Genomic DNA, 26,558 nt, shown 5'->3' with positions numbered 1-26,558 from the left:
ACAATCCCTACACACACACACTGAGCACACAGCATCCTTGTATACAGTGACTTCACATACAGACAATCCCTGCACACATTGAGTACACACTAAGCACACATCATCCCGGTACACAGTGACTTCACATACAGACAATCCCTGCACACACAGAGCACACGCTGAGCACACAGGTTCCTTGTACACAGTGACTTCACATACAGGCAATCACTGCACACACACACTGAGCACACAGCATCCCTGTATACAGTGACTTCACATACAGACAATCCCTGCGCACATTGAGTACACACTCAGCACACAGCATCCCTGTATACAGTGACTTCACATACAGGCAATCACTGCACACACACACTGAGCACACAGCATCCCTGTACACAGTGACTTCACATACAGACAATCCCTGCACACACACACTGTGCACACACTGAGCACACAGGATCCCTGTACACAGTGACTTCACATCCAGGCAATCACTGCACACACTCAGCACACAGCATCTCTGCACCTGCATCACTCTCTTAGCAAACCATGTAAGCAGCATTATCCCTGCATCCTGGGTACCATCCCCTTACTGAGCGTCTCAGCCTCCTCTCTGTGTGCACCATGCATCACTCCTCTGGGCATTCTTTTGGAGAAAGGCCTTTGATCTGCATCCCACCCTCCTCTCTCCTGTCACTGATGATGTTCTTCCACTCTCCTTGTGTGAACTGAGAAAAAAAGCAAAACTCAACAAAAAAACAAACAAAAAAAGCCTCAAAACTCATTTGCATTTCAAGGAAACTGGAAACCAAGAAAAATAAATATTTGTGGAATTTGCATCCTCCCTTCTGATCGCAGGACCCTCCAATCTCCACGTCCCATGTGCCAGGACTGTAGAATCACCATGTCTGTCTGCTTCGCTATCTCCTTCTGAAGAGCCTGTTTTCTTTTGTGAGACCCATCATTCTTCCCTGTCCCTATGAATTCTTCCCCTCCCCCCTGACTAAAGGACCCTCTGCTCACCCCATTCACAATTTTCATTCTTACTCCTTTTAAAAGGACCCTGTCACATCACCAACATGAGGACTCTGCGTGCCCCCATCTCTCCATGGGGATATTAAGATGGCCTACAGCAGGTTACCCTCTCACCTGCACTCAGCCCTGGTTCCCTTTACTCCCAGCATCACTGGGGTCTTCTCTTGATTACTGTTAAAGTCAAGGAAGGAGGGTCGTCGGTGGATTTGTCTAATTTTGTCTTTTGCAATTGTCACGTCAGCGGAAGCCCCCTCTCCTGTGGGACTCTGTGCCTTAATGACATTACCTGTGTCTTGCATCGGTTGGTTGGGGGGATAGAGAGTGTCAGCTGCCTCTCCACCCCCCCAAAAGGACGTGCTTGCCCCCCTGCAGATGAGGCAGAATCTCCCCCCCCCCCCCGTGCGCCGTCTCCGGGAGACGGAGGAGGAATTGAGCAGGGAGAGCAGAATTGTGTAGAAGGAGGAGGGCAATGGATTCCTTGTGATTTGGTTTGGGGGGGTCTTGGAAAAGGGATGATGTGATCCTCCCCCTCGTCCCTCTGCACCCGTGTGTCTCCCCCTAGCTCGCTTCATCCCTCCAGTGTGTGGGCTACTAAGAGATCAAGACAGAGGGAGACGAGGAGAAAGATCTCCGATCTGCAGAGCTGCGTCCTCGTCTGTCTGTGAGTGCATCTTTTCTTGCTTCCTTGGAGGATGGGAATGGGGAGGGAGGGGGGGATACAGCATATTCATGAATTTGAGTGTTGGGGCACATTGAGTGAAGAGCACTATCTGAGGGGGCCCTTTAAAAATGGCGGAGCCATGCAAGCTTTGAACATCTCTAGGTCTGGGCATGTTAAAACAAAAGCTGAGTAGGAGGGGGTACGGCTGCAAAATGGGGGTGGGGGGTGTAAAATGTTTTGGCTGCCTTTAATATTATAATGATTTGATATGATCACAAGAGGGCCTTAAAACGCTGTGAGATTTTTCTTTTAAGGAGTCTAGTTTGCTTAATCTACCCCCACGCTCTCCCTTTTCCACATGCAGGCCTAGCGGTGGCTGTGTATACCGTTGAGATTCTTGTGTTGGAGTGTCAGCCGGGAGACAATGCATGGTTAAAGTTGGCACACGATCAAACACTAAATGTAACACAGGTTTCTAACGACACCTGAAAATAAACATATGAACCATAGAGATAAAAATAAATAAATGACATGTACATACGTTCAACGCTCACTATACCTATACACAGATACATATTCACACGAACAACTCTGTGCTTCACTAAGATTCTGAACACATATTCACTAAAATAAAATGCTACCAACAGAATCCCAAACAGCTCCTATGTACAGCAGCACATGGATTCTGTTACTATATACCCAAGAGAACATGACTCCAAACATAAAAAACAAAACATCATTAAATCTGGACATATATACCCCAAAGAACAGGAGTCTAAATTCAACAAAACTAAAAGATAATATTTGAAGCGATATACCCCCAAAAAACTAGGATTCTGTCCAAACACATAAACAATTTAAATATGCACCTATATACTGAACTTAACAGGACAATATGTCTAAATACACAAAATATACAAAATATGTACCTATATACCCAAATAACCCCAAACGCCAGGCAAACCTAAACACATAGACACGTGTAAAAAAATCAGGACTCTGCCTAAATACACACAATCTGTACATATACACCAACTGAACTGGATACTGCTCTTAATTACACAAACACATGCGATTTGTTTCTATAAACCCTAAGGAACAGGACACGATGGCTAAATACACTCAAAGATTTTAATCTGTATGTATACACCACAAAGAAAAGCACTGTATATCAAAATGCATAAACACCTGGAATCTGTACCTGTATACACCAAAGAACAAGACTTCATGCAAATTTATATGAACCTATAGACACCAATACACACCACTATCCACCAAATATCCACCAGTATACATTAATATACACCATAGAAACATAGAAACATAGAATGTGATGGCAGATAAGAACCATTCGGCCCATCTAGTCTGCCCAGTTTTCTAAATACTTTCATTAGTCCATGGCCTTATCTTACAGTTAGGATAGCCTTATGCCTATCCCACGCATGCTTAAACTCCTTTACTGTGTTAACCTCTACCACTTCAGCTGGAAGGCTATTCCATGCATCCACTACCCTCTCAGTAAAGTAATACTTCCTGAAATTAATTCTACATGTTTGCCCCTCTAATTTAAGACTATGTCCTCTTGTTGTGGTAGTTTTTCTTCTTTTAAATATAGTCTCCTCCTTTACTGTGTTGATTCCCTTTATGTGTTTAAATGTCTCTATCATATCCCCCCTGTCTCGTCTTTCCTCCAAGCTATATCCACCAATATACAAGACTGTGTGCTTGAAAACATAGAAATCTTGAATTCTGCACCTGTATACCCCAAGTTAAAAGGATATTTAACTTATTATCTTAAAAATACAGGACTCTTCTTGTGAGCAGGGAAATTGATCTCTGATCCAAAGCATGTACTCTGCTCCTTAGTAAATTGGAATATAATATTCTGCATATACATATAGCTACATGCTGGGTTTTATTCCTGTGTACAAGACCATTTCAGGTTATAAAATATGGCACTTTTACTTATATTTACCAAAAGATTAAATTATGGACCCATGTACTTGGAAATATAAAACTCAAGACCAAAAACACTAAAATACTACCCTTATAGGACAGAGATTGGAAGCTCCTGCCTCCATGCACAGTCAAACATTGGTGGGCCTCACACCCAATACTATACAGGAGCCTTCACCACCTGGGCCCACAAATCATTAGAAATCTCTATGATTATCACCATATAGTGATTTGGTATCCAACTAACCAAAGCTCAGCGCTCCAATTCAGTGCTCACTTACATACAGGACTCTGCAGCTATACTCTGTCTGTATAGACTAACATACAGGTACTTTGACTCTATAGATTCTCTAATACAGGGATCTACAGCGATACAGTCTAATACAGGGATCTACAGCGATACAGTCTAATACAGGGACGCTACCTCTATACAGTCTCTAATACAGGGCTCTACAGCGATACAGTCTAATACAGGGCTCTACAGCGATACAGTCTAATACAGGGATCTACAGCGATACAGTCTAATACAGGGACGCTACCTCTATACAGTCTCTAATACAGGGCTCTACAGCGATACAGTCTAATACAGGGCTCTACAGCGATACAGTCTAATACAGGGCTCTACAGCGATACAGTCTAATACAGGGCTCTACAGCGATACAGTCTAATACAGGGACGCTACCTCTATACATTCTCTAATACAGGGCTTTACAGCGATACAAGCTCTAATACAGGGCTTTACAGCGATACAGTCTAATACAGGGCTCTACAGCGATACAAGCTCTAATACAGGGCTTTACAGCGATACAGTCTAATACAGGGCTCTACAGCGATACAGTCTAATACAGGGCTCTACAGCGATACAGTCTAATACAGGGACGCTACCTCTATACATTCTCTAATACAGGGCTTTACAGCGATACAAGCTCTAATACAGGGCTTTACAGCGATACAGTCTAATACAGGGCTCTACAGCGATACAAGCTCTAATACAGGGCTTTACAGCGATACAGTCTTATACAGGGCTCTACAGCGATACAAGCTCTAATACAGGGCTTTACAGCGATACAGTCTCTAATACAGGGCTCTACAGCGATACAAGCTCTAATACAGGGCTTTACAGCAATACAGTCTAATACAGGGCTCTACAGCGATACAAGCTCTAATACATGGCTCTACAGAGATACAGGCTCTAATACAGGGCTTTACAGCGATACAGTCTAATACAGGGCTCTACAGTGATACAGTCTAATACAGGGACGCTACCTCTATACATTCTCTAATACAGGGCTCTACAGCGATACAAGCTCTAATACAGGGCTCTACAGCGATACAGTCTCTAATACAGGGCTTTACAGCGATACAGTCTAATACAGGGCTCTACAGTGATACAGTCTAATACAGGGACGCTGCCTCTATACATTCTCTAATACAGGGCTCTACAGCGATACAGTCTCTAATACAGGGCTCTACAGCGATACAAGCTCTAATACATGGCTCTACAGCGATACAGTCTCTAATACAGGGCTTTACAGCTATACAGTCTAATACAGGGCTCTACAGTGATACAGTCTAATACAGGGACGCTGCCTCTATACATTCTCTAATACAGGGCTCTACAGCGATACAAGCTCTAATACATGGCTCTACAGAGATACAGGCTCTAATACAGGGCTTTACAGCGATACAGTCTAATACAGGGCTCTACAGTGATACAGTCTAATACGCTACCTCTATACATTCTCTAATACAGGGCTTTACAGTGATACAAGCTCTAATACATGGCTCTACAGCGATACAGTCTCTAATACAGGGCTTTACAGCGATACAGTCTAATACAGGACTCTACAGCGATACAGTCTAATACAGGGCTCTACAGTGATACAGTCTAATACAGGGACGCTACCTCTTTACATTCTCTAATACATGGCTCTACAGCGATACAATCTCTAATACATGGCTCTACAGCGATACAGTCTAATACAGGGATGATGCCTCTATACATTCTCTAATACAGGGCTCTACAGTGATACAGTCTCTAATACAGGGCTTTACAGCGAAACAGTCTCTAATTCAGGGCTCTACAACGATACAGTCTAATACAGGGATGCTGCCTCTATGCATTCTCTGATACCGGGCTCTACAGCAATACAGTCTCTAATACAGGGCTCTACAGCGATACAGTCAAATACAGGGCTCTATAGTGATACAGTCTGTAATACAGGGCTCTACAGCGATACAGGGACGCTGCCTCTATGCATTCTCTAATACCGGGATGCTGCCGCTATACATTCTCTAATACAGGGCTCTACAGCGATACAAGCTCTAATACAGGGCTCTACAGCGATACAGTCTCTAATACAGGGCTCTACAGCGATACAGTCTCTAATACAGGGCTCTACAGTGATACAGTCTTTAATACAGGGATGCTGCCGCTATACATTCTCTAATACAGGACTCTATAGCCAGAGGAATAACTAGAGAGGGACCAGCCAGCCCCCCAGGGCAAAAATTACCCTGGGGCCCCCCATGTGTCTTATCCAAACTCAGCACCTCCATGTGTCTCATTCCCTCTCCAGTGCCTTCCATGTATCAATTTCCCCCATTCCCTTCCATGTGTCAATTCTTCCCAAACCCTCCATGTGTCTCATTCCCCGCTAGTCCCTTCCATGTGTCAATTTCCCCTCAGTCCCTCCATATGTCTCAATTCTCCCCCATCCCTTCCATGTGTCAGTTCCCCCACAGTCCCTCCATGTGTCTCAATTCCTCCCCCATTCCCTTCTGTGTGTCTTCATTCTCCCCGCTCCCTTCCATGTGTCAATCCCCCCTCAGTCCTTCCATGTGTCTGAATTCTCCCCCAGTCCCTTTCATGTGTCTCACATCCTCCCAGTCCCTTCCATGTATCAATTCCCCCCCTGTCCCTCCATGTGTCTCAATCCCCCCAATTCCTTCCATGTGTCTCAATTCCATCCAAGTCCCTTCCATATGTCAATCCCTCCTCTGTACCTCCATGTGTCAACTTCCCTCCAGTCCCTTTGATGTGTCAATTCCCCCCCATCCCTCCATGTGTCATTTCCCTCCCACCCCTCCATGTGTCAATTTCCCTTCCATTCCCTTCCATGTGTCAATCCCCCCCATACCTCCATGTGTCAATCCCCCCATCCCTCCATGTGTCAATTCCCCCCACAGTCCCTCCATGTGTCAATCCCCCCATCCCTCCATGTGTCAATTTCCCTTCCATGTGTCAATCCCCCCCATCCCTCCATGTGTCAGTTTCCCCTCCAGTCCCTCCATGTGTCTCAATCCCCCCAGTCCCTTGCTTGTATCATTTCCCCCTCAGTCCCTTCCATGTGTTAATTCCCCTCCCCACTCCCTTCGATGTGTCTCTCCCCCATCCCCCCTTCTGTACCTGCTCTTGTCCATGTAGCGTGGCCGAGTGGACCATGGTATCCGATTTGACAGCACTTTCTGCCAGACCGGGTAGAGGGAAACAGAGGCCCATCTCAGCCATGCAACATGTTCCTGTTGATCATCCGGCAACGGCGCCAACTAGGCCGGTGCGACTGTGTACCGGCACTGAAGTTATGCCGGCCCACGGTCACAGGTGTCGGCCCCCTGGAGTTACGGGTCCGGTCTCATGTGCGGCCCCTGCGACGCCACTGTCTACAGCTGTATAGTGTTAAATACAGGACTCTGCAGCAAAACAGTCCTTAATAAAGGACTCTAGAGCTATATGGGCTCTAATACAGGACTCTACAGCGATGAAGGCTTTAATTCAGGACTTTGTCTATACGGTCTGTATAGACTTTGCACCTATGTAGACTAAAATACTGGCCTCTGCAACTCTGCACATTAAGATGCAGACCCTTAACCTATATACGCAAGCATAGATAAGGCTATACAAGACAAAATGCAGGATTCTGAGGTTAAACAGACTGCAGCCCTGGCAGGTCACACAGCGCTGCCACGTGACACATGACATGCCGGACAGCCTGGCTCTGTCCCCTGGTGTCAGGAGGACTGACTGCACAATGCACCACGAGTGCATGTTTAACCACACATCTTAATTCAGGGCAGTTTAAGCAGAGCTGGGTATATGGGCAGCCTGTCATCCCGGCATGCATGTAGGATTCAAAGGCTATAATAGACCAAAATATAGGACTATGCTCCTAGGTAGGCAGACATACAGGGCTATTTGTCTGTTTAGGCCACACTGCAGGGCCTCTGCCACTGTACAGACTGGTCTCAGCCCATATAGAATGAATTACAGGACTCTCTGGCTATAAAGACACGATTACAGGACTGGCAGGCTATGTAAACCAATATACGGTACATAACTGAGGCTCTGTAGACAGAATACGGCACTTCAAGCCTATAAACACCATAACACAGCACTCTGCACCAACAGAGAGGCCTCAATTCAGCACTCTGCCAATATACTGAACTACTTTCAGGGCCCTGAGCACATATATATCCAAACACAGGTCTGTGCACCTATATAGAACAAAATACTGCATACCTCCCAAGTGCCCCTATTTAGGAGGAACAGTCCCTATATTGAAAACTATCCCTCTGTCCCTCTTTTCTATCATAATGTCCCTCTTTTCTAGGAGCTCAATGTTGTTACTGTGTCTGAGTGTATCACAGAGCTCCACAGCAATAATACTCCCAGTAATGTGTCTGAGTGTATAACAGAGCTCCACAGCAATAATACTCCCAGTAATGTGTCTGAGTGTATAACAGAGCTCCACAGTAATAATACTCCCAGTAATGTGTCTGAGTATATAACAGAGCTCCACAGCAATAATACTCCCAGTAATGTGTCTGAGTGTATAACAGAGCTCCACAGCAATAATACTCCCAGTAATGTGTCTGAGTGTATAACAGAGCTCCACAGCAATAATACTCCCAGTAATGTGTCTGAGTGTATTACAGAGCTCCACAGTAATAATACTCCCAGTAATGTGTCTGAGTGTATCACAGAGCTCCACAGCAATAATACTCCCAGTAATGTGTCTGAGTGTATAACAGAGCTCCACAGTAATAATACTCCCAGTATTGTGTCTGAGTGTATAACGGAGCTCCACAGCAATAATACTCCCAGTAATGTGTCTGAGTGGATAATAGAACTCCACAGCAATAATACTCCCAGTAATGTGTCTGAGTGTATAACAGAACTCCACAGCAATAATACTCCCAGTAATGTGTCTGAGTGTATAACAGAGCTCCACAGCAATAATACTCCCAGTAATGTGTCTTTCAGATACCATGTTATTGTTTTAAATTACAATTTAGTTGTATAAATTATTAGTATGTTACCTAAAATTTCTCAAAACATCCCCGCCCCTGGCCACTCCCCCACTTATCCCCCTATAAATAAAGTGTCAATCTTTGTCCATTTAAAATGTTGAGAGGTTTGATACTATACTCTATACCTATACAGAGTAAAATACAGGTCTCATTCCTTATATAGATTAGAACACAGGACCTTGAACCTCCACAGACCGTCCAGTGTTACAGTGGGGAATTTAGTACTTTCTAAATATAATTTCTGAATAATTAAACACCCTACATCAATGCTAGATAAACATAGCTTGGAAGAAACTAAAAATATGACGCTCTCCAGAGCATTCCTTTCTCTATTAACCTCTTATTTCGATAAACTTTTTTTATTTTTCCTCTTGCTCCTAGATAGACAGACAGATCGATAGATAGATAAAATATTGAAGAAATGCTCATAAGGACTGTGTTGGAATTTCATTGGCATTCAGACGCAGTCAAAAGATATCATAAGACATCTTTGTCTACTTTGTGTTATGGCGATTCTCTGCATTGAGAAAAGGAGTAAATACTGCCGTCAAGATTCACCACTTCCCTCAGTCAGGGCTGGTAACCGCTGTGAGAAAAAGCCATTGTCTCACAACATCCATGTAGTCTCACTTATCTCAACAATATCCATGGAATCTTCGGTGGCCTTGTAGGATTCTCCATAAATATCAGTATTGTACTCTTGTGCATGTGCGAGACTACAATACTACTGGTAGTCTTTAAGAAAGGAAGTGCATTCTCCTTTTTCCTACCATTACATCATTTTTGTATGTAACTTTGTAATTCTTAGTTCTAGATTGGCGCTTGAGTGGGAACAAACTATTGGTCGAGCTATTAAGTTTTTGTCTGTTCCTAGTGTTCCTTTATCTTCTTAGCTTGTTCTACAGTACTAGTTTTGATTATATTTATACCTGGCCTCTAAGTTTTCAAATGTTGTCATCTGTATGGTTCAAGTGAGCGCTGGCTATAGGGTCAGCTCCGGTCAGTGTGGGGTAGAGCTGAAGCATGACGTGAACGTATACAGCCATCGTCGAAGATGTGTCTACCAATGTGGCTGACAAATTGCTCGGAATAATTTAGGGATGCAATATCTATTGAAATTTAAATTCCAAAAGCAATAATTCTTGTATTTCTACATACAGAACCTAGTGAAAGATTTGTCATTTTCATTTTTGGTCACTTTGACTGTTTTGGATCCCATAACCTTAAAAAACTTATGTAGCTCTACCTCCTGTGCGCTTGGATAGGGTTTTGGCCTTTTTTAATTCATTTATTAGGGTGTCACTATCTTCTCTCCTCATGTCTGTTACATACATTATGGGTAAAGTGGAGTGTCTGGTGAGACGGTCTTTCTGGATGAAGTTCTGTGCCTCCAGCACACATATATTTTTTTTTTTTTAGGGGTAGACAATCTTCGACACTCCACATGTTGTCTACTACATCTCCCATAATGCTCTTACAGACAAAAAAACGGAAATGAATTTTGCAGCAAAGCAAGTTGCCATGATTAATCGAGAACCATATTCCATGAAAATCAGTGGAATACGTCCTGATGATTATGAGACAATTCCACCAGGTTCTCCTTGATAAATACGGCCAAATTAGCTATTTTCAGTGAAGCTCCAATGTTCTCCCTTGTTTTAATTCAACATCTTCAAGGGCAACAGCATTCTACTGGCTAGTTTGTTGTTTTGGTGACCTCCTAAGCCAACAGAAATTCCCAGGTCACCAACTGACTTCACAAGCAATCAGAACCTGGGGTGAGAATATCACATTACTTGCTGATGCAGAGGTTCCCAGGACTGATAGAAGATATTTATTCTGCTATACCAACAACAAAATATTTTTTTTTCAGTGGTCCATATTTCTTTTTCTCAACCGACAAAATATATTTATTAATAATGAACACACTTGACTGTATAATAATGCCATTTACGCTCTGATAATATTCTATTCTGGATAGGACTAATACTTACAATTTTTTAGTTGACCGGAGTTGTCAATACAGACTTGCTGAGGTCAGCTTACCTGATCCTTTTGTTCCAACTGATCTCCTTCCATAGATTTTCTGGTGAAGGGTAGTTGTAGCTAATTAACAGCTAAATTACTGCAGTTTGCACACACCTACAGTTCTTTAATCAGACAGTGAAGTCTACCCTGCTTAATTTTCAGTGAAGACCCAGGTCTAGAAGGGGACTGCATCTAGAAGACAACTGTGTTCTCTGAACAGGAAGAGTGACGTATATTCTGAAACATTTCTTACCCAGCACCACTATAGATAAAAGCATGACCCTGGCCACTTTAAGGCAGTCACACAAACATTTAGGCATGTCCCCCTCACTTTTGACTTGGGGCAGCCTGCTTATATATGTGACCTTTGGGAGATAGTTGAGATGTACCTGGTTAAGTACTATCCAGGGCAGAATTTTGTGTTGGCACAACCCCAAATGTATACAATTATTTTTCTGTCTCTCCACACCCCACACCCTTACACCACTTTGCGTGTCTTTTACAGGGACCAAATAGGAGCCGAGACCGCTTCATCTCGTTGCAGTGTCCCTGTCCCCTTAACTCTGAAATGTAACTCACTGCAGTTTCTATGAAACTGCAATGTTTACATTACTGAGTTAAGACAACCTCCAGTGGCCGTCTCCAAGACACTAGAGGTGCTTTCTGGATTCTATCAGAGTTTAACGCTGTGGAATAACAGTTGACATCCTCATGCTTTACATGAAGACGTCCAGCGTCTTTGAATACCCCAAAGGAGACCAACCTCAAACAGTAAAGCTTAAAAATAATTTTAAAACCTTTATACATTAAGGGGGAGTAGGTGCGGCGGAACTATAGTAATGGGCAGTGGGACTCTACATAGTGTTCGGAGCACAGTCTTGTATTCCTAACACTGTAGTGTTCCTATAACCTATAATGGGAACTCTAGACTATACATTTTTTAAATTCACTGGATAGATGATCCATTAAAATATGCAAAAGCATCCCACCCAAAATAATAATAAAAAATATAACTAAAGACAAAAAAAAACCTTTTTTAAAAGTCCTTTAGTTTTGTGCAACTCTCCACTCATTGCACTGAACTCAGCCCTGAACTCTTCCTGTTCTAGCAAGCTATTCAGGTGCCTTTGCTTCAGGTCTATCGAGTCTAACCCAGCGCTGCAAATTTGTTATTAATGTTGACGAAGGTTCTGATCAGCAGAAACCATAATTGTTGGGGCATATCCCAGTTCTGCTCAGTTATCAGTTTTTGCTTGTAAATATATGTTAGCTTAACTAAACCTCCCAGAACTATTTGTTTGCTTGCTGATGACATGCGCAGCTATGTTATTTGACGTTGCAGATTAGGAGAGAAAAGAAGTTGAGCATATGTACTGGTATCAGCAAGAAAAGAAGTATTTTAAAATGGGGACAGTGGCCTCTTCCGTGCCCTCCTTTTGCTGTTCAAAGTAGTTCAGTGGTACTTCACCACCCTCTGGGCAATAAGCTCTCTTTGCTATCATAAAAGGGGGGCAGTACGGCATTAGACAAAGAGTCCATAAGGTAAAATACCAGATTTATAGATCGTGATCCTATAAATGAGTAAAAGGGTCCTGCCCTCGAGCAGGGGATGATATGTAAAAGCATATGTAGCCAGTAACACAAGTTGCACCACCAGCGACACTCCCTCCCCACCCCTGTCCTGATCCCACATCTAGCAATGATGGAGGTATCGAAATGGGGTTATTCACTAAACCATGGGTAGGCAACCTTTCGATATTCCCCCCCCCCCCCCCATCAGTCTAAAAATTGCTGTTTCTTGATAATTTCAGGGAAATTCGTGGTTTTAGTAAATAACTTGGTTAGAAATTATCAGGATGGATTTCACAAGCTTGGTAGCACTCGCCTTAGAATGTCCGTCAATCCCAGCCTGAGGATCTACCGTCATGAGACTATTTCATTATCCTCCTGCTTCAGCAGGTGTGTTAAGCTGTGACTCATTTTCACTGAGATATCTGTGCTCTAGCTGGAGTATCCTGAAATCCTGACCCTTTAATGGGCCATGCGAATAGATTTTAAAGAACGCTGCCTTAATCTGTCTCCCGATTGTGGATGTTGTTTCAATATTTCCTTTTGTCAATTGTTCCAGAAGGTTGAACATTAGTTTAACTGAACATAGCTGACTGTAGACTATAATATATTTTTTGAGGATGGATTTGATGTGTTTGAAAAGAAGTAACACAGAATGTAGCGTGTCCGCTTTAGTTTGCTTAAAAATCTGTAAAAGTCTGGTAATAAAGTGAAACACGCAGAAATGAATACAAAATACTTCGGCAAACAAAGTACAAGAAAAATAATAATAATGTAACTTTAAAATAATTCTAATAACATTTCTAAAATGTTATTAAATGCTTAAAGGGACACTCAACTGCCTCACTATATAAAAATGCACTGTTTGGTAGATATACTACCAATGAAAACATGCATGCATTTACTTCTACATATTTACATTAAGGGTATATCTAAAAACTGCAGCCTTTGCAAGCCTTCCTCTTCTAATCCCGCCCAGACTTGCTGTGACTGTCCAATCACAGACTTCCCATTGCAGCTCAATGAGAAGTCTTTGCAAGGCAGGTGCTCTGGGCAATTGCTGCCTTTTGGGTTTAGCTCCACTGAGCTAACCAAACCAGGAAGTAACAGTACCAGCTGTCTGCTTGACAGCCAAAGAGTTTAACAAGGTTAATTAATAAAAGTGCTAATTTATATTGAAATCTGCACTTTTTGTAAAATGAAAAAAAAAAAAAAAAAAAAAGAGGACACACAGTCTTCATACCAAAAGAAGTGACTGATGGGTCTGGAGCAAAAAAAGTTAAACTGTAGAGAATCCCATGTTACTGTAAATCACAATAATTCATGCAGTGACAGGAGGTGTGATCTGGGGTTACGCTCTGTCTTATCATGTTGGGATAGAAACTAATATGTTCTATTTAATGACATGCCACAATGCTGCACATCAAATCACATTGTAGCAGCGCACTTTCAATAACGACACAATATATCACAACAAATTACTGTTTGATACACACTGTTAAAATATCTCCTAATACGCCATAATATTTTACATTAAATCATAGAATGTCTCGCTCTGTCATGGCGTGAAATTAAAGATCTGTCAAGATAACGAAAAGAGAGATATTTGGGGAAGCGTTGAAACAAAACAGGTCATTTAAAAAAAGTTAAATACTGTATTCCCTTACTTGAATTTAATGCTAGAAATTTCGTCAACAAGTCAACAAGTGCAGCCCTTAAAATCAGTTGTTTCGAAAATAACCAACTCATGTTCCAGACAAATAAATAGGAGTGATAAACGTGGAGTACTTATCACCATGGATACTAAAATGTTCCTGCTAATTGCTCTACACTTAGCACTTTGCCCAAGAGCTGCTATCCATTAATATGGAGCAGCATTTTTTACGATAACTGCCAACTTATAAGCGTGGTTGATATGGCATTCATAGACTAGATCCCCTGCCAGGAGCCAATCATCATCGTGTTAAATGAGGGCTTCACAAATATCAGGATCCAGGCAACCATGGCTTCTATAATTGTTACTGCTTTTATTTAACTGGGATTTGATGTAGAACTGTTTGAGTGTATCTCTTTTATGACACCTAGAAAAATAAGTTATCTATGTTTGTGTGAATCCTAAATTAATTTAACCCAGTAAAAAAAAAAAAAACGCATTGTCGGAAAAGAAAATGGGACGAGTACGCCACCTACGCCACGGCATCACAAATATCTGGGTGTTTAGGGCAGACAAAAATTATTTCAAAGTAAAACTGCTGTATTCATGAATTTAGAAAAATAGCACATTCATAGATTTATTTTAAAATTTCCAGGTAAGGTAGGTGTCTTTAATTAAGGATCCTAATGTTTTTTTAAAGACCTGGCCAAGCACAGTTGTGTAATCCCAGTTGATGGTGGTTGAGGACTTAATTAAGAAGAAATGGCACTCAGACAGAGCTGGTCAACGTCATGATGAGAATTAAAGTGGTTGAAAAACACTCATACCTTTATGATATATGTATAAACACTCTATTACCACTCTACCAGGCTTCTATACCACGTAGGACAACCCTTTGCATCATTTTTTTTGTGTATTGTATTCAGTTGCTAGCATTAATTAATTAATTAGGGATGTGGTCCCTGCTGACAGTTAGGGTCCTGCAGTTCCTCTAGATTGTTTGCCTAAATTTTCATGAAGCAAACCTTGCCCTGCAAGATATTCCGTTAGAGTGAGCTGTCAAGACCAAACAGTCCATTGGCGTAAACGGAAGTCACTGTCGTTCATGGAACCATCGTCAGTAATTGGATACTTTGTTGCAAAATGTTTTATCCTACTTAGAGTGTTCAGTTATGAATGGGTAACTGTTACCCTTTGGGGATGCACATGGCCTGAGACTAGAGCAATGTTTAGGTATAACGTAGAAAAAGGGGTGTTCTTTGAGTTAGAAAAACTGGTTACACCACCTGTAGCCTGTACTGAGTGCTGACGCAAGTCAGGATGGATCTGTAGATTCATGTACTGTTTTTATTCAATTCTCAAAGCTGCATTGGATAGCAAGAATCAGGATTCATCAGACCAGGTGACATTTTTCCAATTTTCAATCATCCAGTTTTAATGATCATGTCACTGCCTCGTCTTCCTGTTCCTAGCTGCTCGGAGAGGTATCCAGTGCTATCGTCGGCTGCCATAGTTCCTCCGAGGCTCAGCACATTATCCGCAGATTCCATTCTGCACACCGCTGGTGTAAAGAGTGGTTATCTGAGCATTTGTGACCTCAGTATCAATGTAAACTTGTGTGCCTAGTCTTCTCTGACCTCCCTGATTAACGAGGTGTTTTCATTTACAGAACTGCCACTCAATTCATGTTTTTTTTTTTTTACCGTTCTTTGGACGCACTGTAAAGTCTCTTGTGTTAAAATCCCTGGGGGTTATCTGTTTCAGTGTTGCTGGAACAGTCATAACTATTTGACCACCTTCTCTTCCCATTTTAAAGGGACACTATAGTCATCAAAACAACTTTAGCTTAACCCCTTAAGACCGCAGCCAAATGTACAAGTTGTGAACCAAAAAAAATGTAAACAAACCACAGATTTTGACTATATGTCTGTTCAACAATAATTTACCTCTTTCATATTAAATGCACCCACACTTATTATATATCATTTTGTTCAGGGGAAACAGGGCTTTCATTTAACATCCAATATTTAGGTATGGAACATAACGTAATATGAATAAAATATAAAAAAATGAGAGAAAATATGATTTTTTTTTAATTTTCTTAGTTCTATGTGACATTCTAACTGTGAATGTCATAATACTGTTTGCTTTTACTGCAATAAAATACACATATTTGTATTCAGCGATGTCTCACGTGTAAAACAGTACCCCCTATGTACAGGTTTTATGGTGTTTTGGGAAGTTACAGGGTCAAATATAGCATGTTACACTTTTCAGTTTTTTCACATTGAAATTTGCCAGTTTGGTTATGTTGCCTTTGAGACTGTATGGTAGCCCAGGAATGAAAATTACCCCCATGATGGCATACCATTTGCAAAAGTAGACAACCCAAGGTATTGCAAATGGGGTATGTCCAGTCTTTTTTAGTAGCCACTTGGTCACAAACACTAGCCAAAGTTAACGTTAATATTTGTTTGTGTGTGAAAAATGCAAAAAACTAATTTGAAAGCCAATTTTGGCCAGTGTTTGTGACTAAGTGGCTACTAAAAAAGACTGAACATACCCCATTTGCAATACCTTGGGTTGTCTACTTTTGCAAATGGTATGCCATTATGGAGGTAATTCTTATTTCTGGGCTACTATACGGTCTCAAAGCCAACGTAACCAATCTGGCGAATTTCATTGTGAAAAAACTGAAACGCAAGCCTTATATTTGACTCTGTAACTTTTGAAAACACCATAAAACCTGTACATGAGGGGTACTGTTATACTCAGGAGACTTTGCTGAACACAAATATTTGTGTTTCAAAACAGTAAAAAGTATGACAGCAAAAATATCGTCAGTGTAAGTGCCGTTTGTGTGCGAAAAAGGCAATAAATTTCACTTTCCCTGACGATATCATTGTTGTAATAAATTTTACGGTTTTGAAACACAAATATTTGTATTCAGCGATGTCTCCCGAGTAAAACAGTACCCCCCATGTACAGGTTTTATAGTGTCTTGGAAAGTTATAGGGTTAAATATAGTGCTAGCAAATTAAATTCCCTATACTTTCGGCCTGGGTTGTTAGGCAGGTCCCGCTAATTGTAATTAATTAGGATACCTAATTATGTAAAATTATTACATAAATATATATGTAAAATTATTATATATACACGTGTGTGTATATATATATATATGTATATATATGTATATAATTTTTTTACTATTATTTTTATTTATATATAGGTATACATATAGTGATGTATACGTATATACTTGGGTATATTATTTCGTTCTACGTGTATTTTGATCTATATATATATATATATATATATATATATATAGATATATATATATATATATATATATATTATCAAAATACAGTTAGAACGAAATTACACACATATATATTTTTAATTATTTATTTTTTTATTTTAATTTTTTTTACGTATTTACATGTTTTTTTATTATAATATATATATATATATATATATATATATATAATTATGTATATATTTAATCAATATCCTTCTACGTGTATTTTGATATTAATATATATATATAATTATATATATAAATATTAAAATACACTTAGTGTATGTGTAAATGTGTGCGTATATATATATATATTATATATAGATCATATATATAATATATATATAAATGATGTAAGTGTATTTTATTTTTAACTCTAATTTTTTTTTTTTTTTACATTAAGGGGTTAATAGGGGAGGAGAGGGGCAGAGACAGTGTCAGCCAGTGATTTTACATCACTGGCTGACACACAGGATCAGTGATCACAGTGACAGGCTGTCACTGTGATCACCTCCTGCAGATCGCGGTAATTGGCCACAGGGGGAGTGCCTGGGTGGCCAGGCATGCCCCCCACCGCGATCTGCAGGGGGATCCTGCCTGCAGTTACTATGTGTCAGCCAATAGGCTGACACATAGTAACTCTGATCGCAGTGACAGGCTGTCACTGCGATCAGATCGCAGGGAGAGGCTGTCTCTGCATTCAGATCGCAGAGACAGCCTCTCCCTGCGATCATACTCTGCAGATCGCGGTCACTGACCGCAGGGGGACTGCCTGGGGGGCCAGGCATGTCCCCTGACCGCGATCTGCTGCAGAGAATTCCGCCGGCTCCATGTGTCAGCCGATTTTAAAATCGGCTGACACATGGTAAATACCGATCGCAGTGACAGCCTGTCACTGCGATCGGAAGCTGCAGACCGCGGTCCCCAGGCACAGGGGGGCTGCCTGGGGGGCCAGGCATGCCCCCCGACCGCGATCTGCAGCGGCCATGTTCCGCCGGCCACGTGGGGCTGAAGACCGCCCAGGACGTACTATGCCGTCCTGCGGCGTTTAGAGCCACCAAAATAAGGACGGCATAGTACGTCCTGCGGTCTTAAGGGGTTAATGAAGCAGGTTTAGTGTATACATCATGCCTCTGCACTCACTGCTCAATTATCTGCCGTTTAGGATACAATCATTTTGTTTCTGTTTATGCAGCCCTTACCACACTTCCTCTGGCTGTGACTGACATAGCCTGCATGAAAATTAAATAGTTTCGTATTCCATCAGATTAAACTTTACATTTTTTTATCTTCTGTTTTGTAAATTGAGCTTTAATTACATACAGGAGGCTCCTGCAGGGTCCTAGCAAGCTATTAACAGAGCAGGAAATTTGAAATTCTAAATTAAACAGCTTGTGCAATAAAGGAAGTGTAAACATTAGATGACTCTTTACAGGAAGTGTTTAGGAAGGCTGTGTAAGTCACATGCAGGAAGGTGTGACTAGGGCTGCATAAACAAACTGACCTAACTCCTACACGGCAGATAATTGAGCAGTGAGACTGCAGGGGCATGATCTATACACTAAAACTACTTAAAAAAACTAAAGTTGTTTTGGTGACTATAATGTTTAACCCTTTAATGTTTGGTCGAGGAACTAAACTTCTTGACCATGATTTATGGTTTTTTTCTCCTGACATGATTACTTTTTGGCTATGCGTGCTAATTCCCAGGTGTTACTAATAAAGTGGTCATCAAACGTTTGTAAGACCTTTTTAGTACAGACATAGGAAATGGAAAATATTGAGCAAGAAATTAAAATCCCACAGCAATTTCTAATGAGACTACAATAGAAGGACCATGAAGCATGGTGTGTCATTTTGAATAGGAGTTTTACATTCTATATATTCTATAAAAAAAACCTTTATGGGTTCTCTTAGTCCTTTTAGGGTCAGGTTGAGAGCAGTACTTTACACTGGATACTGTAATATATACATGCGTTGACGGTTAATTCTTTAAATAGGGTTCTTGAACCATAGCACATTATTGAAACAAAGAATCATATGCTTTCAAGATAATGAAAAGAGCACTTTGATTAGACTAACGTCCTTCTGTTATGACCTCAAGCCAATAGGTTTCTGTATCTGGCTACAGATGGGTTGCCAAATGCTGGCAAAGGATTATGTGAGCAGTATCTGGCTACCATCTACCTATTCTAAGGCAGTCTGCAGGTTAATGAGCTCTCTAGTACAATTACAATTTGAGGGAGTGACAGAGTATGCAAAGTAAAGCTGCCGGCCCTTTTCCAGAAAAGGAGATATTGCATTTTCATGTACCCTGTCCTTTTATGTACACCTGCTTCGCTAATTGAGATAGTTCTTTGAATCCTAATGAATACAGTCTCGTTTGATAAAGGGAAAAGCACTAGTGATGTTGAATTGAAGAAAATATTTCTGTTTAGAATGCTGTAGTTTTGATCCCCAAAAATGCAGGTTAAAAGGCATTTTACCAGTCATCTGGGACTGTCCTGTATCTATTTTGGGCCCAAATCCCTCTGTCCCTCTTTTCTATCCTAATGTCCCTCTTTTCTAGGAGCTCCATATTGTTAATGTGTCTGAGTGTATTACAGAGCTCCACAGTAATAATACTCCCAGTAATGTGTCTGAGTGTATAACAGAGCTCCGCAGTAATAATACTCCCAGTAATGTGTCTGAGTGTATCACAGAGCTCTACAGTAATAATACTCCCAGTAATGTGTCTGAGTGGATAACAGAGCTCCACAACAATAATACTCCCAGTAATGTGTCTGAGTGTATAACAGAGCTCCACAGCAATAATACTCCCAGTAATGTGTCTGAGTGTATAACAGAGCCCCACAGCAATAATACTCCCAGTAATGTGTCTGAGTGGATAACAGAGCTCCACAACAATAATACTCCCAGTAATGTGTCTGAGTGTATAACAGAGCTCCACAGCAATAATACTCCCAGTAATGTGTCTGAGTGTATAACAGAGCCCCACAGCAATAATACTCCCAGTAATGTGTCTGAGTGTATAACAGAGCTCCACAGTAATAATACTCCCAGTAATGTGTCTGCGTGTATAACAGAGCTCCACAGCAATAATACTCCCAGTAATGTGTCTGAGTGTATAACAGAGCTCCACAGCAATAATACTCCCAGTAATGTGTCTGAGTATATAACAGAGCTCCACAGTAATAATTTTCCCAGTAATGTGCCTGAGTGTATAACAGAGGTCCACAGCCATAATACTCCCAGTAATGTGCCTGAGTGTATAACAGAGCTCCACAGCAATAATACTCCCAGTAATGTGTCTTTAAACTACAATAAATGTCTTTAAAAATCTGTCTGTGTAAATACGATATATTGTTCTTGTTCTAAATTATATTTTAGTTACATAAATTGGTTTTAGTAAGTCACATATAATTTCTCAGAATAGCTCCATCCCTGGGAATGCCTCATTTTACACCCCTAAAATGAAAGTGTCTGTCTATCTCCAATTAAAATATTTGGGGGTATACAAAGGAACGTAGAATGTGACGGCAGATAAGAACCATTCGGCCCATCTAGTCTGCCCAATTTTCTAAATACTTTCATTAGTCCCTGGCCTTATCTTATAGTTAGGATAGCCTTATGCCTATCCCCATGCATGCTTAAACTCCTTTACTGTTTTAACCTCTACCACTTCAGCTGGAAGGCTATTCCATGTATATTGTACCTCTTGGTTATGGGAGTGATACTAAGCACCTTCCTCGCTTTTGAAGTCTTCTCTTCCCTTGTGTACTTTCCTCATACTCAGATTTTACCACGATCACCTAACCTAGATGGGGTTCATAAATAGATTAAATATGAAAGTGCTGATCTCAGAATGTTTAGAAACCAGCTCATGTGACTCATTATGCGGGATCTGTGCATTATAATATAGCTGAAGGGTTTCTATTGTTATTAGAATGCAGCGTTTTACAAAAAAAAATTAAAAAAGAAAGAAAATAAATAAAAAGATGGAGTTAATAGCGGTAAATGCAGCAAGCGAATAAAGCGGAGGCAGCGAGACAAAGACTAACTAAAGTGATGTTTACATATGTCGAGGTAAACAAACAGTATTTTAAAGCAGGAGATTTATTCTTTAAGCACTTTACAAGCATACTTTAACAGAATTTTACATTGTAAAGTGATATCGCTGACGCTTTCTAATAAGTACAGCGGGCGTTTTTTATTTTGTTTTTCTCAATAGAATCGATGTATTAGTGTGTAAGGCTCTAATCATACATCAGTCTGCTAGATAAGAATACCAGGACCTAATATTGCTGCATTTTTGGAAGCAACAGAATTTATACCCCATTACCAGCCAGGTAATATTTAGGGCTCATGTTGTATGGACTATGCAGCTTTTCTATAAGCATATATATATATAGGTATATATATATATGATGTTGTTCAGTAAGCGATCCACAGAATACTATATAATACCCTACTAAAGGGCGATTGTGTTTAGCAGTGACTGTTCTGCTGATGGAGAAATAAAGCTTCATCTAGGTGTATATATTCTATATATATGACATATAAATAAAGAGTGTGTGACTATATTCTAAAAGAAAATTCCCAGCCTTGATCCTTCCCAGCTCGTTTTGTACTGTTGCTTCCACAATATGTCATTGAATAAATAGACTGTAAGCCCGTTTGAGCAGGGTCCTCTCCAACCTATCGTTCCTGTAAGTTTTCTCGTAATTGTCCTATTTATAGTTAAATCCCCCCTCTCTTATAATATTGTAAAGCGCTACGGAATCTGTTGGTGCTATATAAATGGCGACAAAAATAATAATAAACGTTATAATGGCTTTGTAGGTTCTGTATGCTTCTGACTATTTTTTTTACACTTCCTGCTAAAGACAGGAAGGACAGTGGGTGGAGCTATGGAACATAAATAATTTCTCTTTGCAAATAAAAAATGTATACATTGTATCACAATGATCTTTATAACGCCAATTTTGTATTTATTTTTGGTGTCCAAAGTGCTAGTCTTTTGCATGTATGTCAACATATTTGACCTGCGACATTGGACTACATTACCCATAATTCTCTGTCCGGCTGTTTTGCTTGCATAGAATTATTTGAGCTACAGTACAATTATAAGGGAAGGCAAGGCTTGACACCCTTACTTTATGGTAAATGAGGTTTAACTATAAAACTAAGAGTCGCTTATTCACTAAGTAGTAGTTGTGGTTGATTGACCTCCAATATGCAAAATCTAGACAAAATCAGATGATTTAGAAACAAAACTGGGGTTAATTTATAAAACACCAAAATGCAGTGGATGGAAAAGAAAAATGTCAAAAACGATAAATTTGTGACTATAGCGGAATATTTACAGATCAGTTATATTTGCCTACATTTTGCAGTTCGTCTTTAAATATAGAACAATCCGGCATTACAGCAAGTTGGTTGTCGAGACACGATAATTCACAGCATAATGAATTGACCCCTAGCTATGTGTCATTTTATAACCTTTAGCGCTATCACTAAGCTTATAAACTAATTAGCAATCATCGAGAGTGGGATATTGTTTTTCTTTGTTTACATAATTGCTGCATTTTTACAGCTATCAGTTCTGGCAGGAAAATGTGAATTGTTTAGTTTCGACAAAGACGTAAACTGTGCCTTAGGATTTTTATAAGTGATTTCTGTATTTCATGTAAAGGGACGTTATACTTGTTTTTGAAGCTCAACATTTAAAGGCGATTCTATATAAGCTTTCAGGTGAAGCGGATCGATTACAAGTGCTTGTGCAGGCAATAATAATAATAATAATATTAATAATAATAATAATAATAATAATAATAATATTAATTATAATTATATAACCCTAACAGTGAAACCACAAAATTAAACAAGGAACTGAATTAAAAAAATCTTAAAGTGTGTATATCAAAGGGCTGCATCACATTTAAATCAAGTGACTTAAGGATCTATAACACATAAAGATTAACCTGAATATGTGAGAACTCCAACATAACAATCAACTTGGACTCCAGCATTAGTTAAAGGACCACTATAGTGCCAGGAAACCATACTAGTTTTCCTGGCACTATAGTGCCCTGAGGGTGCCCCCACCCTCAGGGTCCCCCTCCCGCCCGGCTCTGGAAAGGGAAAAAGGGGTAAAACGTACCCTTTTCCAGCGCTGGGCGAGGAGATCTATGCCTCCGATCCTCCTCCATTCCGCCCCGTCGGCTGAATGCGCACGCGCGGCAAGAGCTGCGCGCGCATTCAGCCGGTCGCATAGGAAAGCATTTACAATGCTTTCCTATGGACGCTTGCGTGCTCTCACTGTGATTTTCACAGTGAGAATCACGCAAGCGCCTCTAGCGGCTGCCAATGAGACAGCCACTAGAGGATTTGGGGGAAGGCTTAACCCATTAATAAACATAGCAGTTTCTCTGAAACTGCTATGTTTATAAAAAAAAATGGGTTAACCCTAGCTGGACCTGGCACCCAGACCACTTCATTAAGCTGAAGTGGTCTGGGTGCCTAGAGTGGTCCTTTAATAAAACAACGTAACTGAGTATAAGGATAACAAATCGAACCAATCTCAGAATTGTGGCAAACATGTAGTTATATGTATCACCAACTAATTATGTTGCATACATCAAATGTCCATACATTTACCTCTAAATCAACCATCAATAATATATATGAATAGGCAAGATAGTAAGAGACAAGCTTTTTATGTACTCAATTTAAAATAGGGCTATAAAGGCAATTCACCAGTATATAGATACACACAGTGTCATAAAATGATCTAGTGATACATAGATGAATTTTCTGTATATAGAATCAAATATATAAAACACGTATAGAACATTGAATCGATAATAAAATAACTAAGCAGAAAAGGCAAATATCTAATGTTCAGTGAGGGGCCCCTTCATTGGAAATGGCCCGGATAGTTACATAGTTACATAGTTACATAGCTGAAAAGAGACTTGCGTCCATCAAGTTCAGCCTTCCTCACATATGTTTTTTGCCGTTGATCCAACAAATAAAAATAAACAGAGTAATTCGTGCTAGTCAATGTGATGGTCTAGGAAGATAAATAAAACCCGGAGGGCAGGGAGCTCTAAAACACACCGGACAAACAAGTGCCAGCTAAGGGTGCTGCACCGGGGGCCCCAAGTCTGAAAAAACTCTGGGGATAATCCAGAGCAACTTACCCTGTCCGCCGCACCTCACGCCAGGCTGGGGGAGCACGCCAATCTGCCCGCCAAGAGGCAAGTATGTCAGTGAACTTAGACTGATCTCTGACCGCTTCTGCACGGAAAATCGCTACCCGGTAGAGGAGATCATGCTGAAGATACAATTCCGGATAGGGGAAAGATAAACTGAAAGTCTACGCGTTTCGTCTTTTACAAAGACTTTCTCAATAACCCTAACAGTGACCGCAAAAAAGGTGTGGGTCTGAGAGAGGAATAGGCATGTCAGATTGGCTAAAGGGGAACTTTCAGACATACAGGTAATTGAGTGAGAGTTGCCTTGGATTTAAAGTGAATTTCAAATTTAAGGTAGAACAGCCAAACGGAAAACAGAATCGATTTTTCTCATTTGACTACTTTGGCCTAAATGTCTAAATTCTCTTTGAATTCCCAGCAATTCTCAATAGTAAATTACCTTGCTAGTGTTTCAGGCCGAGGGGTTTGGCTTTGGGTGCTGGGGAATTGTTTTTTGTGAGACTGAGAAGGACTGCAGACATAGTACCCATGCACCATAATAACTATAACAAGATGTAGTGATGATGCTTAACGCTATTATTATTATTTTATTTTTTTACAGTTGTGCAATAACTGATTCGTATGTTTAATGGCTGCTATTCCCTCTCCACAGACTCGTGAACTAAATTTTCCATGTCATTATCACCATCTTAGCTGACACTATAGTCACCAGAATCACTACAGTGGCTCTGTGGTCTGTAGCCTGTCCCTGCAGTGTTAGCACAGTAAACACGGCCTTTTCGCTCCGATTGCCACTAGAGGGGTTTCCTAGCCCAATGCTGCACATTGCTCTGCATTGGAGGTGCTGAACATTCCCCATAGAGATGCATTGAGATGCATACAGTAAAGGAGTTTAAGCATGCGTGGGATAGGCATAAGGCTATCCTAACTATAAGATAAGGCCAGGGGCTAATGAAAGTATTTAGAAAATTGGGCAGACTAGATGGGCCGAATGGTTCTTATCTGCCGTCACATTCTATGTTTCTATGTTAAGAGATGCTGATTGGCGCAGCGCTGCGTTTTCCCGTGCATATGCAATAGCCTCCTAGTGTTTTTCTATGGGAAAGAATTGGATTGGCTGAGATAATCAAATTCATGATCTCAACCTTGGAGGTGGGGTCAGGCAGAGTCCGTCGCAAGGAGGGAGCTGGTCATCTAAACAGCCACTTCAGCACCATAGTGTTAGGAATAGATGTTTGTATCTCTGATACTATAGTGTTCCTTTAATGCTGGTTTTGCATCAGGGGAAATGCAGTTCTTAAAGCTCTTCAATACCAAGAGGAGCCATTAATGAAGTATTGTGAAAAATCACGCACCATTTTAAATCATAATGTTATGACAAGAAAATTCTCAAAGACTTGCTGAACATCACCATCACAGACTGTCCTAGTGCCCGTACTCATTTTACTAATATCAAATAAAATTAATATTCTCTGGGTAATTAACCGGAAATAATATTCGGATCATAAGCACGGCTTGATTACTAAATGTGCAGTCATTCTTCCTCCATTCTTTAATGCATGCAGCGGAAATCAAAATGAACAAAATTGGTATATTGGGCAGCCATCTTTTTAATTTTTTTTTTTTTTTTTTACTTTTTAGAAACATAGAAGTATTATCATAATTTCTTAATATTTAACATGTGAATTTAAAATTAGAACTTAAGTATATATTCACTGAAAAGTGAGTTGGATTATCTCAAATATTTGAGACATTTGCACATTTTAGGCATATATTCTAAACAATGAAACAAAAGAAAAACACAAAGATAAACCATTTAGATGATAAACCCTTTTGTGCAAGGAGTAA

General features: G+C 40.4%; 1 protein-coding gene across 2 annotated transcripts in view; it reads left to right on the top strand.

Annotated features, from left to right (window-relative positions):
- Positions 1–292: 292 nt before the first annotated feature.
- GRIK5 (glutamate ionotropic receptor kainate type subunit 5) overlaps positions 293–26,558 on the top strand; it is a 208,193-nt gene continuing 181,927 nt past the window's right edge. For both annotated transcript variants that reach the window (XM_063436799.1, XM_063436798.1), the window contains exon 1: positions 293–1,675. The gene's annotated coding sequence lies outside the window, so the exon portion shown is untranslated. The remainder of the gene's footprint in view (positions 1,676–26,558) is intronic.

The sequence above is a fragment of the Pelobates fuscus genome, chromosome 11 (genome assembly GCF_036172605.1).
Source record: "Pelobates fuscus isolate aPelFus1 chromosome 11, aPelFus1.pri, whole genome shotgun sequence".
NCBI lineage: Eukaryota > Metazoa > Chordata > Amphibia > Anura > Pelobatidae > Pelobates > Pelobates fuscus.
This window is presented reverse-complemented; position numbering and strand designations above follow the sequence as displayed.